This window comes from Herpailurus yagouaroundi, unplaced genomic scaffold (assembly GCF_014898765.1).
Source record: "Herpailurus yagouaroundi ecotype Mexico unplaced genomic scaffold, PumYag 28, whole genome shotgun sequence".
Taxonomy (NCBI): domain Eukaryota; kingdom Metazoa; phylum Chordata; class Mammalia; order Carnivora; family Felidae; genus Herpailurus; species Herpailurus yagouaroundi.
The window spans coordinates 93,879,702-93,897,103 of NW_024412376.1; the positions used below are offsets into that span (position 1 = coordinate 93,879,702).

Sequence of the window (17,402 nt, forward strand, 5' to 3'; positions counted from 1 at the left end):
AATTCTACCAAATATTTAACGAAAAGCTAATAACTGTTCTTCTCAAAGTATTCCAAAAAATAGAAGAGAAAGGAAATCTTCTCAGATCATTCTGGAAGGCCAGCATTACTCATTTCTCAATTTACAGTTGTACCAAAAAGAATAAAATACCTAGAAATAAATTTAACTGAAGAGATGAAAGACTGTAATCTGAAAACTTTAAGTCACTGGAGGAAAAAAATTAAACACTATACAAATAAAATTAAACACTGCACAAATAAATGGAAAGATATATTGTGCTCATGAATTGAAAGAATTAATATTTTTAAAATTTCCATACCACCCAAAGCCATCTACAGATTTAATTCCTATCAAAATGCCAATGGCATTTTTCGCAGACTAGAACAAAGAATCCTAAAATGTTTATGGAACACAAATGATCCTTAATAGCCAAAGCAATCCTGAGACATAAGAAAAATGCTGAAGGTATAATGCTCCCTGACTTCAAGCCACATTACAAAACTATAATAATAACAGTGATATGATATGGCACAAAAACAGACCAGTGGACAAGAATAGAGAGCCCAGAAATAAACGTATGATTATATGGTCAATTAACCTAAGAGAAAGGAGGCAAAAATATACAACGGGGAAAAGACTGTCTCTTTACTAAATAGTGTCAAGAAAACTAGACCACTATCTGTAACATATACAAAGAGAAATTCAAAATGAACTAAAGACTTAATATAAGACCTGAAACCATGAAAGTTCTAGAAGTAAACATAGGCGGTAACTTCCCTGACACTGATCTTAGCAATATATTTTGGGGTCACTTTCCTCACACAAGGGCAAGAAAAGCAAAAATAAACTATTGGGACTACACAAAAATAAAAAACTTTTGCACAGTGAAGGAAACCATCAACAAAATAAAAAGGCAGCCTAGTGAATGGGAGAAGATACTTGCAAATGATATATCTGATAAGGGGCTAATACCCAAAATATATAAAGAACTTCTTCAATAAAAAAAAGCAAAACAGTCCAATAAGAAAATGGGCAGAGTACCTGAATAAACATTTTCCAAAGAAGACATACAGATGGCCAACAGACAAATGAAAAGATGTTCAACATCACTCATCATCAAGGAAATGTAAATCAAAAGCACAATGAGATATTACCTGACTCCTGTCAATGGTTAACAATAAAAAAGACAAGAAATAAGTGTTGGCAAGGATGTTGAGAAAAATGAACACTTGTGCACTGTTGGTGGGAATGAAAATTAGTACAGCCAGTCTGGAAAACAGTATAGAGTTTCCTCACGAAATTAAAAATGGAAGTACGATATGACTTAGTAATTCCACTACTGGGTATTTACCCAAAGGCGGGGGGGAAGAAAAAAGAAAACCTCCAATTCAAAAAGATATACGCACTTCTATGTTTATTATAGCATTATTTACAATGTCCAAGATATGCAAGCTTTCCAAGTCTCCTTTGATAGATGAATAGATAAGATGTGGTATATGGGATATTAGTTATAAAAGATGAGATCTTTTTGTGTCAACACTGATGGACCTAGAGGGTGTTATGCTAAGTGAAATAAGAGAAAGACAAATATGATCTGATTTTACTTATATGTGGAATCTAAAAAACAAAACAAATGAAGAAACAACAACAAAAACAAAAACCAGACTCTTAAATACAGAAAACAAACTGGTGGTTGCCTGAGGCGAGGTGGGTAAGAGAATGGGTGAAGTAGGTAAAGGAGATTATGAGGTACAAACTTTCAGTTACAAGACGAGTCATGCAGATTAAAAGTACAGCATAAGAGATATAATTAATGAGAAAAATATTGATTCTCTAGGTGTATAAAAATCTTATGACTTTTGAATTCTGCTACATATATGAGTCTCAGGATACTTTTTTTAAGCAAAGGTTTTCTATTTAGGAAAGATTCATTAACTCCCTAGGGGTGCCGATAGTAAATTTGACTATGAAAACCCTATATGAATTAGTTGAAAAACTATTTGGTTTACCTTTTTAGTTATTCAGGAGAAAAATAGCAGTTACTTTTTAAAGTCACCAGTACAAAGTATATTTTTAAGTAAGAAGATTCTAGAGGTGCTAGGCAGTTTTTATGTGATTGTGAGTAATTTGATGTATATTGGGCATTGGCAAGGAAAGAGAAAGGAATGACTGTAATGACTCTAAGCATGATCACCATAGAAACTTCCATTTTTGCCTAATTGGAAAGGGACCTCTGTGAGTGTTAAACCGCCTATGTGGTCTTAAATTGGAAAGAAGTGATGTCTCGTGTTTGATTTCAACACATTAATGAGTATTTTTAATTAGAACAACATGAAAAATTAAAATATCTTTGTTCAAAAAGCATTCTAGTACTAATATACACCAGTGGTGGTTATCTTGTACCAAGCACTTAAGCAAAAAGTTGTATAAGACACACAAGCCTTTTCAGAAAGCTTATCTCCTAGCCACTGCTGAGGCATCCATCTGAGAAGTGGTCTGAACGTTAGACTGGTTCTAGGTTTATTTTGCAGATACCATTCCCTCAAGTTTGAGTTCTTCAGCCTTATATGACTCTATGGGGACTTTAACAAAACAAGTCAGGGTGGGCTTTGGCACCCAAATGACAACATAATCTAATATATGGTTTGGCCTTATAAGTTGGATTGTTATCAAAATCTCCCCCTTAGTATGAGATGCAAAATATGTTTTCTCATCTTTCTGGCTCATGGTGTAAGCAACTATTGGATTAAACACACACATATCTCATGGAAAACCATCAATTTTCAGAGATAGTGCTGTCTACATCCGTACTGAGGAAGAAAAGCACACTTTTCTAACAGCAAACTCTAAAGACTCCTCTGTCCATTGTACTGACATTACTCTGTTTTATCCAGAATGTCATCTCACTGTATTCTTTGTCTTGGGCAGGAGGGCAATGGGGGTGGCATTTCCCTGTGAGCTCTGCCCTGGCATTGGAAGAGGAAATATTTTTTTATTACTGTGTCAAATATAAATTTAAGTCATTTACCAATATTAGCTCATTTAATTCTCAAAACAACCCTAAGAAGTTCCATTATTATCCTCATTTTCTACATGAGCAAATTGAGGTTCCGGCAGGCTAAGTAACTTTCTCATAGCCACATGGCTAATAAGTCACAAAGCCAGGAATCCCAGTTATTATAGGGCCAGAGTCTGTGTTCTCAGCCCCTAGCCCACATTGTCTCTGAGAGTAAGAACATACAGCTGTGTGAGAGAACCCAGCTGTGTGAGAGTTTAGGGACTGGGGTAGTGGCCTTGCTTTTCTACATATAATTATTAGAATATTCCTATTTTTCTTCAGATGTCTATGTCCAGAATAAGTGATACTTATATATATATATGGAGATATTCTTCTAAGAGAAAGTAGTGAGACCCTGATTTCCCTGATTGGCATTTCCTTGTAATTAAGTGTGCATATCCTGACGATAGAACTAAGTTATTTATTTTAGTAGAAAATAAAAATGCTAATATAGTAAAAAGCAGTCCTCAGTAAGGTACACTTTGTCATTTTTTCTGTTGAATCACAGGCCCTTACCTTCTGTCAAATGGCATATACATATGCCACACACAAAATATACATATATATCATGTAAGTAGTATTTTCAATGATACATACTTAGGAATATAATGCCTGAATTTATAAATAAACTAGAAAGGGCAAGCATTAAGAATTTGTATTTTTAAATGTGGTCACCTTAACATTTCAGAATACTTTGAGTTTCTAGGTATATTTTTTTGATACAGTAATATTGCATTTAATATTTGAGTAAGCCTAGATTTACATAATCCAAAAGGAATAGAATAGATGCAATGCAAACTATTTCAAAATACAATATTAGTTCTGATGTTTCTTGTATAATTACCTAAGATTTCCTTTAATGTTTCTTTGTTGCTACAACACTATCTTTGATTATTTTAAGTCCAATAGCACAGATGGCGTATTGGAAGTAGTTAAAAAAACATTTCTTCAAAAAGTGGGAGTTTGAGCCTCTAATAAGTTTTGCTGATATAATATACTTCTCAAGTCAGGTGGGATTGCATAGGGGATTTCCAAAGTTGTCCTGCAACTAGAAGTTAATATACTGGGATTGCTTCTCTTATGAACCCTATGAAAATATATCCTCAATTTCCATTAAAGGTCAATGACCAGAAATTCCCACTGTTTCTATGGCAACACAGCAAGATATGGTGCCTTGGAAATGTGCTGCATTTTAATTAGGTTCCTCTAGGGCTTCCTAACTGCCTTTTGTAGGTAAACTAAATACCAGGTTGCCCTATATCTTGCAGTGAGATGAAAGCTAACCCATGTCTGCAAATGTCAAAGCTAAGCTTGGCTCCAGTAAAGTCAGATCTAAACAAATAATAGTAGCAAGTCTATGTGTTTACCTTAGAAAAGAATATAATACTTTTTACCTAGAATAGTCGAGGATGTTTGCTTAATTAAGCTGGAAGGAGTAGTAGGAAGAATATTGGATTTAAAACCATTCTAGGCAGGCTGACTTTCAGTTATGTCACTTCCTACCTTTTCTACTTTGAGCAAGTTACTTAATCTCGCAGTGCCTCTATCTCCTTGTCTGTAAAAAACATAATAATACTGCCTCAGAGCATTGTCATATGGATTAAATGAGTTAATATAAGTAGAATACTTAGAAATATGCCTAGCCCAAGATCAATGACTTAGTGATGCTATTAGGAGTAGTAATACCAGTAGTATGGTAGCAGTAGTAGGGTATAGAAATAAGAAATATTTAAAATATTCAGATATAGTTAGTAAGAAATATTTAGCCAAAGTAATAGCCAAAGTAATCTCAAGAAAGAAGAACAAAGCTGGAGGCATCACACTTCCTGATTTCAAATTGTATTACAAAACTACAGCAATCCAATCAGTATGATATTGCATTAAAACAACATAGATCAACGGAACAGAATAGAGAGCCCAGAAATAAACCCATGCCTACATATGGTCAACTAATTTGCAATAAAGGAGTTAAGAAAATAAACTGGGGAAAGGACAGCTTTTTCAACAGCCACATGCAAAAGAATGAAACTGGACCAATACCTTACACTATACATAAAAATGAACTCAAAATATATTAAAGACAAGTGTAAAACTGGAAACCATAAGACTTCTAGAAGGAAACATATGCTATACGCTGTTTGACATCAGTCTTGACAATGATTTTTTTGGATCTGACACCAAAAGCAAAGGTAACATATGCAAAAATAAACAAGTGGGACTGCAGAAAACTAAAACGTTTCTGTACAGCAAAGGAAACCATTAACAAAATGAAAAGGCAACCTAATGAATGGGAGAAAACATTTGCAAATCCTGTATCTGTTAAAGGGTTAATATCCAAAATATATAAAGAACTCACACAGTTCAAAAACAATATGATTTAAAACTGGGCAGAGGATCTGAATAGACATTTTTATAAAGAAGACATACAGATGGCCAACAGCTACATGAAAAAGTGTTCCACATCACTAATTATCAGGGAAATCAGCCACAATGAGATATCACCTCACACCTGTGACAATGGCTATTATCAAAAATACAAGAGATAACAAACATTGGAGAAGATGGGGAGAAACGAAAATCCTTGTGCACCATTGGTGGGATGTAAATTGGTGTGGTCACTATGGAAAATAATGTGACATTTCCTCAAAAAATTAAAAATAGAACTACCATATGATCCAGCAATTCCACTTCTAAGTATTTATCTGAAGGAATTAAAAACACTATCTTAAAAAGATATAAGCATTCCATGTTCATTGCAAGATTATTTACAATAGCCAAGGTATGGAAGCAACCTACATGTCCCTGAATGGATGAATGGATACAGAAAATGTGGTGTGATAGGTGTATATATAGTGGAATATTATTCAGCCACAAAAAGAAGTAAATCTTGCCATTTGAGATCATTGGGTATTATGCTAAGTGAAATAAGACAGATAAAGATAAATACTGTATGATCTCATTTAAACATAGAATCTAGGGGCGCCTGGGTGGCGCAGTCGGTTAAGCGTCCGACTTCAGCCAGGTCACGATCTCGCGGTCCGTGAGTTCGAGCCCCGCGTCGGGCTCTGGGCTGATGGCTCGGAGCCTGGAGCCTGTTTCCGATTCTGTGTCTCCCTCTCTCTCTGCCCCTCCCCCGTTCATGCTCTGTCTCTCTCTGTCCCAAAAATAAATAATAATAAAAAAAAAAAAAACATAGAATCTAAAATAGTGGAATTTATAGATGCAGAAAATAGGTGAGTGGAGGGGGAGGGTGTAAAGGTGGAAAGGTAGTCAAAAAATATAAACTTCCAGCTATAAAATGAGTAAGTCATGAATAAAGATGTAATATACACTATGGTGACTATAGTGAATAATATTATATATTTGAAAATTACTAAAAGAGTAGATCTTAAAAATTTTCATCACAAGAAATAAAATCTGTAAATATGTGTGGTAATGGATATTAACTAGGTCTATTGTAATCATTTTGCAATATATGCAAATATTAAATCATTATGTTGTACCCCTGAAACTAATGTTATGTGTTAATTATATCCCACAAATAAATTTATATTTGTATTAATCAAGATTAGGATGATGTAGAAACACTTAGGAGACTTGAACAGAGGCTATTTACTAATAGCTACGGGAGCTTTTTAATGGTTTAATAACCAGTATGGATACTAGTAGACTAGTAACTAGCACCAAAATACATCGGGCAAGTAAGAGGTAAATATGCACCAAAACCATAAACACTAGCTTTACAGAACACAACTATCTTTAGATTCAGCTATACTCACCAAGCCACGGTATCTTCGTATTGAAGCGATATATTTTGCTGTTCAATTTATGCAATATGTTCACTGATTTTGGTTCTGATCACCAGAAAAAAGGAGAAGCATATATAAAATTAAAACACACTGGTCCAAAACAGGTTATCATCAACCACAAGGGGAAAAATGGCATTTGAATCCCCATCCATTTCCCAAATCTCATCCATTCCCTAATATCTTTCCCCAAACACCTGCCATTTGGTAGGCTCATCTTGGGCCCAAAAGAGGCAACATTTTACATGACAACTTCTGCATTACACTAGAAGCAACAGAAATACCAGCAATCAAATGGTTCCAGGAAAAGTACTGTTTCTCTTTATGTCTTTAGTGAGTCCCTGGATATCATTGCTGCAAAAGAGCAAGTGAGCTGGTAAAATATTGTCAGATCATCCTCTGTAGCAAATACTAAACGTCAATCCGTAGGACCATGCATGCTTGTCCTTTTACCCTCGGGACTGTTTGGCACAGACTAGGAAACTAAATTATAGTAGCAGAAAATTATTATTCAGTACTGTATTTCCCAACAAAAATCAACCCTTGTGGTAAAAATAACCGAAGACTAAATCCAGACAGATGAGCATCTAGAACATATTATTTGTGATGTGAGACCTCCCCCTAATCTCTATGGAAATGGTTAAGACAAGTTTTGAGAGGCTGCCAAACATTTGTAATTCAGTAGGACCGACTCCTACCGTTGAAGATGAAGTGCCATGTTGAATGATGAGAAGTCTGGCAAGTTGTTTGGGCAAACGTCCCCAGCAATAAGCCATGGGTACCCTTGGTGGCTTATACCAAACTTCTAGCTAGGACATTTGCCTGAAAATTATAAGCAACAGTGTAAAACTGAGATAAAGACCTTTTTCATAAATTTTAAAATCTCATCTGAACCAGAAGAAAATACCTAATTTAAAGCAATTGTAAATTATGTATTGTTAATAACTGATTCTGAGCTCTAATTATCACAGCAATGTTTAGACATGAAATACAGTAGATACTCACTGCCATTCTAATAAGAAGTTTGGCACAACTCAAAGTTATGTCCAAGAACAGCTCTGGAAATCAATATTAAGGAGTTTTGATCTGGCTGTTTTGTTACCGCCCATGGGGAGGAGAGACATTCTAATGCTACACTCTGTTGGCTTTTCACTATCAGCCTGAGTTCCAGGCCATTAGACATAGCTTTCAGTCATCGTTTTCATGCCAACAATTCCTGGATGCACTAGAAGTAGTTCGTTCAAAGTAATTCTTTCTGGAATAAAAAGGATTTTCACATAATAGACACCTGTTTATAGATGATAACTCATATTGACAGTTTGTAATTGACTTGAATTCCTCGAGCTGTTTCTTTACTGACAAACCTTCCCATCCTTACTCCCACACAACACCCATCACCAGTTTAATACAGACCAATCTATAATGTTGCATATTTAACTGTGGAATACATTCAATATGAAGGTGTTGATGTTGTAATCTTTAACACTTAATATCTGTATAATGTTTCTGACTCTGAATGCATTTATCATTTATATCAAATATACCTTCAACAAAGTCAGACAAGAATTACAACAAACAAACAAATCACCAAACCAATGAACAAAAAACCCATCACAGTGAATTGTAAAATAAGGCTGATATTTTTTAAGTGACAAATTTTTTACAGAGAGTTGATAAATAAATCTACTGAGAATATGGTGTGGAATAATATATTTAAGCTCTACACTGACATCTAAATTTGTTGGTAGCACTATCTGAATGGGAAACACAAAGACTGTATAATTTTCAGTGTCGAAGGAAGATATTTTGTTGATGGAGGTGGTTAGTATCATTATTTTTCAGAGGAATAGAAAAGTCCTTTTAATTTTTCCTGTTTTTATATCCAGTAGAAATTTATCCCCAAACAACTATTTTAAAAACAAAACACAGCAAATGGAACCCTTCAAAATCATAACTCCTGGTAGTCAGAGACATACTTAGAACCAGAATCATTGCTGAAGAAGAAATAGTGAAAGTCCTAGGCCATTCTAAGGATGGGTTGCTGGGAAAATTATACTGTCCTCCTCTTCAAAGCAGGCCCACATTATGGGCAGAACAGACAGGGACAGATGTTTCAGTTTATCATCTCTTCTAGCTTTCTAAAAGCAGTGAGCCAAAGTCCCAAGCACTGCCTACTCAGTGACAGAATTAAAAGCATTACTTTTCCTCGAGGAGAAGGCCCTGTGAGGTGATCCATACAAATTAGGAAGGCATCTCATGATATTCAGGTATAACAGGCTCAGATACTTGTAGTATAGGACATTATTGGGAGGAACAACATTGTGAAATTTACTCATGTACAGAAAGAAGGAAATGCTGGGAAGAAGTCTAGATAGAGAGGCAATAGGGAGATAACTATACAACAAATGACAAGAAGCCAGGAACATCCATGTGAGATACAATACTAAGAATATAGGAACAAGAACTGTTTGTCCGGACAGCAAAAGGAAAGTCTGATAGCAGGCAGCTGCATTCCGTCCACCCCAAGCCAGGAATCTAGCAGTAGAATTCCAGAGCTTTTGGTACATTGGCAATATTAGGGTCAGGCTACAGACCAAAAGACCAGGGTTTTGAATACATTAACAAAAAGCTCTACTTAAAGTGCCTTATCAGCCTAGATAGCCCAAAATGTCAGCCTTGATTGAGAGGCACTTGGCAAAATACTAAGCAAAGTTCTTACCATGGTTTCGATACTCAGAAAAACTTAAAAATTTTAAGAATTAGTGTTGAGAATCTTATGTAGAAGCAAATGATGTCATATATATCTTAGGCTGAGGTAAAGCAGAAGTATGAAAAATGTCATTTTCCCATGTATTTGGGCCTACAATCTCTATGATACAATGCATATTTTAGTTCATTTTTTGTTTGGTTTTCTTGCAGGGAAGAATCAAAGCCCCCAACATATAAATTCCAAGGAGCAGATTAATTGGCATTGTGCTTTCTGAAAATCCTCAAAGTACACATTTGAAAAAGTTTAAATTCCTGGCTAGAACCTTGACGGCATTTGTGTTTCCTGTGGTTATCTAGTTAGTTTCCTTTTTGGCGGATGCCTTCATCTTGTTAAGTTCATACAGGAGTTGTGATTAGGTTTTTTGTAGTGAAATTCCCCCACATGACAGCAAAGAGAAAGAACTGTTCAAAAACAGTCTAGATTGTTAAAAGGTACAAAAAACAAGGAGACCAGCTCAAGATTTAGAATCCAACGCAGATGTAGGAAGAAAAATCAATCTCCATAGCTCTGAACGTCAGTCTATCAATGAGGGCTGACAGCTTTCTCGGAAGATTAATTCTACCTTTCCTCCCCCATTAGCTCCTCCCAGTGGTAGAGAAGCCCTGCCCACCATGACCACAAAGTTATGGGCTAAGGCTCAGAAAACTATCTAATTTTGTAATTGTCCAATTCCTTTATTTTATATAAAGAAGCAAACACCCAAGATTGTATGGTCTTGCCATTTTGGACAGAATTAAACTTTCAACCAATAAAATATTGCAGTGAAAGCTAATAAAGGTGAATTCTACCCTAATTCATAACAATACTCTAAAACATAATTTCTAGAAGGCATAAAAATATTAACACTAAAAATCCTCCAACATACACTGGAAGCATAATAATGCTCCCATATGGTGATAATTATTCATACAACAGAGTCCGGATTTACTATTTCCTGGTCCTTGGAGCCGCTGTATCCATTCCTACCCCCATATTTTCCTTATTGCTTAAGAGGAAAAAATGTCATCCTTAAGTAATTTCTTTAAAAAGTATAGTAAATTTGGGGCGCCTGGGTGGCTCAGTCGGTTAAGCGGCGGACTTCGGCTCAGGTCATGATCTCATGGTCCGTGAGTTCGAGCCCCGCGTAGGGATCTGTGCTGACAGCTCAGAGCCTGGAGCCTGTTTCGGATGATGTGTCTCCCTCTCTCTGACCCTCCCCCGTTCATGCTCTGTCTCTCTCTGTCTCAAAAATAAATAAACGTTAAAAAAAAAAGTATAGTAAATTTATATACAAATATACAAGAAAATAAACATAAATTTTTATGTCTGAATTTTAAACACAAAAATAAGAACTAAATATATACGTAAAGAATGACCCATATGCTCATACAAATGTAATCTTATCAGGTTCTTTACTGAACATATTCTCCGGCCCTTATAGTCCAGTTCCAGGTTGAATCTTGCAGACAGTAAATATCTGAATGAATGAATCAAGCTATTAGATGTTATTCCTAAACATAAAATATCTTGTCCTGGATATATTAAGATTGAGATAGAAAGAAACTCTTTTGTACATTCACTAAATGTGAAAACATGATTAAAATTTGTTATTTCATTCAGGTGCAAAATTAATATAAGTATGGCATGGATAAACTTTCAAGTGCCTACCATCAAGTAGAGTGACATTTACTTTTGAAATGCTACTTCTCTGTCCTTTAAACCATGACCAAGTTACCTTGATCCTTTAAATAAAGGGACTTTAGGTCACTGAAAAAAAAAAAAAAAAGGTAAGTGCTTATCTTTAGGAAAAGAAAAACTCAGTCATTTCAGGACACCATCAGCTTAAAAGGAGGCAGCACTTTTTTGGGACTATGTTTGACATTTTCCACATATTTCAAGAAGGTCTTAGTGATCTAAAATTGTAGCAGATGGAATAGCAGCAGGTGTGAACTCAGCAAATATACAAGAGATAAGATTCTAAACTAGGCCAGTCACTTAAGGCCTTTGACAATTGAGGACTAGAAAAGATATCAAAGGATATCAAAGACAGTGGATAGACTAGAAAATATATCAAATAGTGTGTGTATGTGTGTGTAATGCATTAAAATTTATAAATTTTTTTATGACATGCCATGGATCTAGATCCTAGTACAGAGACAATAAGCACCGGAAAACAGAGGTAAGAGATACCAAAGTAAAAAGAGGAAACTTATTCCTAACTACTATGTAAACTAACTCAATTACTGTACTGTTAACATTAGGCAAATGCTTCTCTAAAGGCAATTCTTATTTATTTTGAAAACTTCATCCCAGATACTTGTTCTATCAGTTATTTTGAAATTGTCCAAAAAATGAAAACATATTGACTATTTTTAAATCAGAATCTTTGGGTTCAAGTCTTACCTCTACCACATTCTAGCTATGACATCCTAGGAAACATCTTAGTCCCTCTGAAAATAACATGTAAATTGGAAATAATGGAACTCACATACTTTGTTGTAAAGATTAAATAAAATCTACTATAATTAATTACTCTTAACATCTAGTATTTCTTCATTTCCATTTTCTCATCTTCAGTGTTGAGTCAAAATTTTAAAAAAAGGAATATAATTAAAATGTTATAGATATTATTCAAATAAATATGAATTACAAATAAATATATCTGGGTTTAATGCGTAGTAATTCCTTACATTACTATGGTGAATATTATAAAGAGGGGGAAAAACACTTTGAACAATAAGAGCTTAGGGCAAAAGAAACAGAAAGAAAAATGTTTTACCTACATTCCAACTTTGTTATCAGTGTAAAATTACTTTTCTATACATTATGTTGGAGAGAACTGGGTAATTTCCAAAAAGCCTTTTGATTCAGTAAGAAACACATAAACAAAGAAACTTAAATTGCAAAGTAAAATCTTATTGTTTACTTACATCATCCTAACTTATGTAGAGGAAAAAGAAAAATGACAGAAAACTATAAATACTCCATCCTTAGACATACATTTGAAATAGACTGCACACTACCCAAATATAGCGTGCATTTTGTACTTTTGGCTGTAATAGAGCACAGAAATGTTTTACAAGCTGTTAAACTGACTAAATATTATGCTTGTGAGTATCAGTAATATAAATTCAGTAAGGAAGTTCTAATATATCTTTAAACTTTATCCACTAAAGAAATACATTTAAAATTTTGTATTCTAAATACTGTATTTCAGAATATATACAAGAGGGGTGGAAATAATGCTTGGCTTTCTTGTTCTTGGTTCTCTGATAAATGTCTCTATCTTTCCACTTGCAGGTGATTCATAAGGGCAGTGACAAGGGCAAAGGCACACATTGTATTACGTAAAGGGCAAGAGTAAAATTGCAAAACTTCAGTTATCAAGAGCTGACTAATCTTCATAGTAGCAGTTCCAAAAGGGAGGTTTAATTTGTGAGTGAACCAAGACGTTCAAGTACCAATGGTAGGTTTTAACAATCACCGTTAAATATATGTCAAAATTTGAATTTTATATAAAATTTAATATACACATATATGTGTAGCTTTTTCTGGATAAAAATATTTATGACCGTCTACTTCTAAAGTCACTTTATGTGACTCAGGAGAGGTTAAAAAATTAAATAAGGATGCCTGGGTAGCTCATTCTGTTCAGTGTCCGATGCTTGATTTTGGCTCAGGTCATGATCTCACAGTTGTGAGGTTGAGCCCTGTGTTGAGCTCCACGCTGGGCATGAAGTCTGCTTAAGATTGTCTATCTTCTCTCCCTCAGCCCCTCCCCACTCAAAACAAACAAACAAAAATAATAAAAGTGCACTTCCTGCCCAAATATTCAGTGATAGATAATCAAGGAAAAATTTTATAATACAATTCAAATCAACCAAGTTTTAGTGAGAAAAATAGCAACTGTGCCTTTGACATCATGCTATCTTCCAACAACCAAATAACCATAGTTTTGCACAACTGTGTAAGCTGACTGCTAGGTCCCAATTTATGAGTAATTCTTTGCATATTCTTTAATTATCTGGGCAAATGACCTTTGAAAAGTATATTGCCTGGCTCTGTCATCACTGGATCCTTACTTTTTCCTCCCTAACTGGTCACTAGGTGAACAGGAAAAACAACAACAACAACAAAAATCCGACACATCAGAAGAGCTAAAGACAGGGCAGAAAAAAAAACAAAAAAACAAAACAAACAAAAAGACCTTTTTATCAGCAAGCTGCACATGTTAGAGTCATTGGGGAAATTTAAAATGTGATAAGTATAGCCAAGAGCTATATTTTTTGCTACAGAATTACCAGAATTTGAAGTTTAGTCCATTGGAAACCTATGTCAAAAACAAACCAAACCGAAAAGAAAAACTCTGCTGATTAAACTTGAAGAGGAGTGGATCTACATTGTCATACTTCCTAAGACTCAAACATTCTGTGTAACTGCTTCTAGTGTTACAAAGACCTATAGGACTGATGTCCCTTGTGAATGAGTTGGAAACATATTTTACTTCTACAAGAATCACAGCTGTAACCTAAAGAAAGAAAATAAGAGTGCAGATCATCCTTTTTTCCTACCTATTTTTATGAGCTGTTCAATTATATCCACAAACTCCATTTAAGCTGACAACTGGCATTTTTCTTTTATTCCCTCTGCTCATACTAATGTTTTTAAGCTTCCATGTTCTCCTCTAGTTGCACCATCTTGTTTTTGCCTGCATCTGTTCTTCATTAGCCTCCCAGGGCGGTAAGTTTTTATACAACAATATTTATGGAGCACCCATGATGAGCACGAGACTGAATATCCATTTGGGAAAATTTGTTTCAAGACTCACAAAGCTAACGATCTTACAAGAGAGCAAAGGACAAAAATAGCTGCTACTTTATCCAACAAGAGTAAGATGAATTTTTTGATAAGTGGCTTTTTTGTGTGTGCAGTAATGAGATAGGGATTCACTTCCTTGATTTCTCATTCATAAAAGGCTATTTTGATATTACCTAAGGTTTGCTTTGGAAGCTATTGCTTCTCGTTTGTAAAATGGCAAGCAGCTTTACATTTAAAAAATAATTACAGGGGCGCCTGGGTGGCGCAGTCGGTTAAGCGTCCGACTTCAGCCAGGTCACGATCTCGCGGTCCGTGAGTTCGAGCCCCGCGTAGGTCTCTGGGCTGATGGCTCAGAGCCTGGAGCCTGTTTCCGATTCTGTGTCTCCCTCTCTCTCTGCCCCTCCCCCGTTCATGCTCTGTCTCTCTCTGTCCCAAAAATAAATAAACGTTGAAAAAAAATTTTTTTAAATAAAAAAAAAATTACAAATATTTTTAGAAAATCTTCATTGTTAAAAAGCTGTATGTTACACATATAATATTTAAAATGCTGAGCTGATGTCCTTTAATAGCAATCTTTATACTGCTGTTATTAGATAGGATATTGAATTACAAAAACATTTATGTGGTATGTAGAAATGTACTGAAATGAGGTAAGAATATAGTTGTCCAAAAATATAATAAATGAATTGATTTAAATTCATTAGATACTGACTGAATACTTTCTGTATACTTAGATTAAGGGCATATTCTGTTAACATTTTATTGCAGTAAACTGTAATATTAAATGTGGACTTTGTAGTATGGATATCCTTGGAATTTTGTTTCATTGTTGTTAATGTAAGCATTCTAATTTGAGTACAAAATTTTGGAGAGAAGTATCTGTCATACATTTGTTAGGAGGTAGGAGAAATGTAAAGGGGGACATTAATATTTACAATGCAAAAATAGATGCCAACACATGATAAATACAGTTTAAATATATTACTTGAGATATATTTGTTTGCAAGTAACAGACACCAGACAGAGGTAGATTAAACAAATAAACATACTTTTAGGGAGATACTGCCATATCTCACACAAGCTAAGCTAGAGCTGAAGTGGGTCTCAGGTAAAGCAGATATTCTTTCAGAATATCTGAGCAGGTTCTTTCTGTGGGAGTTCATAGGCCTTAGGGTATTGCCATCAATAAAACTCAACTACTAGAAGCTCCTAGTATCTGTGTCTCTCATTCCAGCTTCCTAAATCACTGGGATCAGGCAATGGTCACTGGTTACATGAGGTGTCCACCTCAGACCCAATCAACCACAGCAGGCCTATAGAATAGCCATGACTGGTGGAGACCCCCTTCTGTATCAGTTTCCAAAGGTAGAGAATAGTTGTCATCTAGACACTAAGCCAAAAGATGTTTCTTAAAACCAAAAAGAAAAGAGTGTGATAGATTACCAAATTCAATTTTAATGATAATTAAAGTTGATGATTATACTTTTAAGAATATCTGTTCACCAGTTATGGGCAGAATATTTCCTAGTTCAGCAATACAACTAAAATGTGTGTTCAGTCTTCCTTTGTAGTACACAGATACAGTATAAAATGAATTCAATTTTATTCATATAAGTAAACACTCAGATTTTTAAAACCCAGCTCAATAAGCTTTAATTTTTCTCTTTGTGCCTTCCAAAATCTTAGGTGTGAAATGCAATCATTCAACTCTATTAAATTTTATAGAAAGTTGAAAACCTAATGGTATGAAAAAAGAATATGGTGACTTTTTTATACACTAATGCGTATATAAAGTAATATGTCGGTGTGCTAACTTTTAAGAAATAAGCTGTGGGGGGGGGGGGCAGTGCCTGGATGGCTCAGTTGGTTAAGTGTCTGACTCTTGATTTCAACTCAGGTCGTGATTTTACAGTTTGCGAGACTGAGCCCCACAACCAGCTCTCTGCTGGCAGTGCAGAGCCCTCTTGGGATTCTCTCTCTACCTCTCTCTCTCTTCTCTGCTCCTCTCCTGCTCACATGCTTGCTCACTCACTCTCTCAATAAATAAATAAATAAGCCAGCAAGCAAGCAAGCAAGCAAAAAAAAAAAAAAAAAAGCTAGGGTTCCCTTTTGAACATTACAAGATACTAGAGTTTCTGATTGCTCTTAGATTAAAGGATGTTACTCTATTACTGAATGTACTTGATGGAGTTAGTAAAGAAGTTGTTTTTGTTTTGTTTTGTTACTTGGTTTCCAAGAAATAATAATACCTCAGCCTTATGTGCTTTTAGCATTCAGAATTTACCAAAAACTTCAGTGGCTATACAAGTAGCGCACAAATAAGCAATGAACAAGAACAACCAACCCAGCAACAAAAACACTGAGTTCTTTGAATAGTTACATAATCTGCCCTTGGTTTTTAAACAACACAAATCTGCCCATTCTACAGTGGCATAATGAGATAACCAATAGAAATCATGGGTGATTCCTTATGATTACTATAGGTGAAGAAAGCTGATTTCAGTAGCTTGTGAAAGACTTCCACGGTCAAAAATAGCTGGATTTGTTTTCTTCCCTCTGATAATAACCAAGCACTTAACTCCTTTAATGAAATCCTTTTGTTGGATCATGAGAGTGAAGAATGGAAAGCAGGAAATTGCAAGATGAAGAGACAGACTCTCTTTGTCTGAGCAGCTGACTGCTGGGCCAGAGCAACATCGGGGGGGCTCAAGCCAAAACAGAAATGACAAAAAAATACAACAGACTCCTTTGTACATTCAGTGGCATGTTAGATTCAGGGCCAGATACTAGCAGTGAACGGACGACAGGAACCAAGCATGGATGTCTGTGAGGAAATGAAAGCCTTGCTGTTTTGCGCACTGGCAAATGACATGCATGGGAACACCAGGGATTTTTCACGAAGTTCCATCTTTCTTGTCCTGCCTTTCATCAAAGAAGGAAATCAATTAAATTGGGAGCCCTTGACCTTCAC

General features: G+C 35.2%; 1 long non-coding RNA gene across 1 annotated transcript; it reads right to left on the reverse strand.

The window, feature by feature from the left end:
- Positions 1–741: 741 nt before the first annotated feature.
- LOC121032574 (uncharacterized) lies at positions 742–13,771 on the reverse strand. Its single transcript, XR_005791383.1, has 3 exons — positions 13,761–13,771; positions 10,085–10,087; positions 742–847 (listed from the first exon to the last, which is right to left on the reverse strand). It is a non-coding gene; the product is annotated as an uncharacterized LOC121032574 (long non-coding RNA).
- Between the last annotated feature and the right edge of the window lie 3,631 nt (positions 13,772–17,402).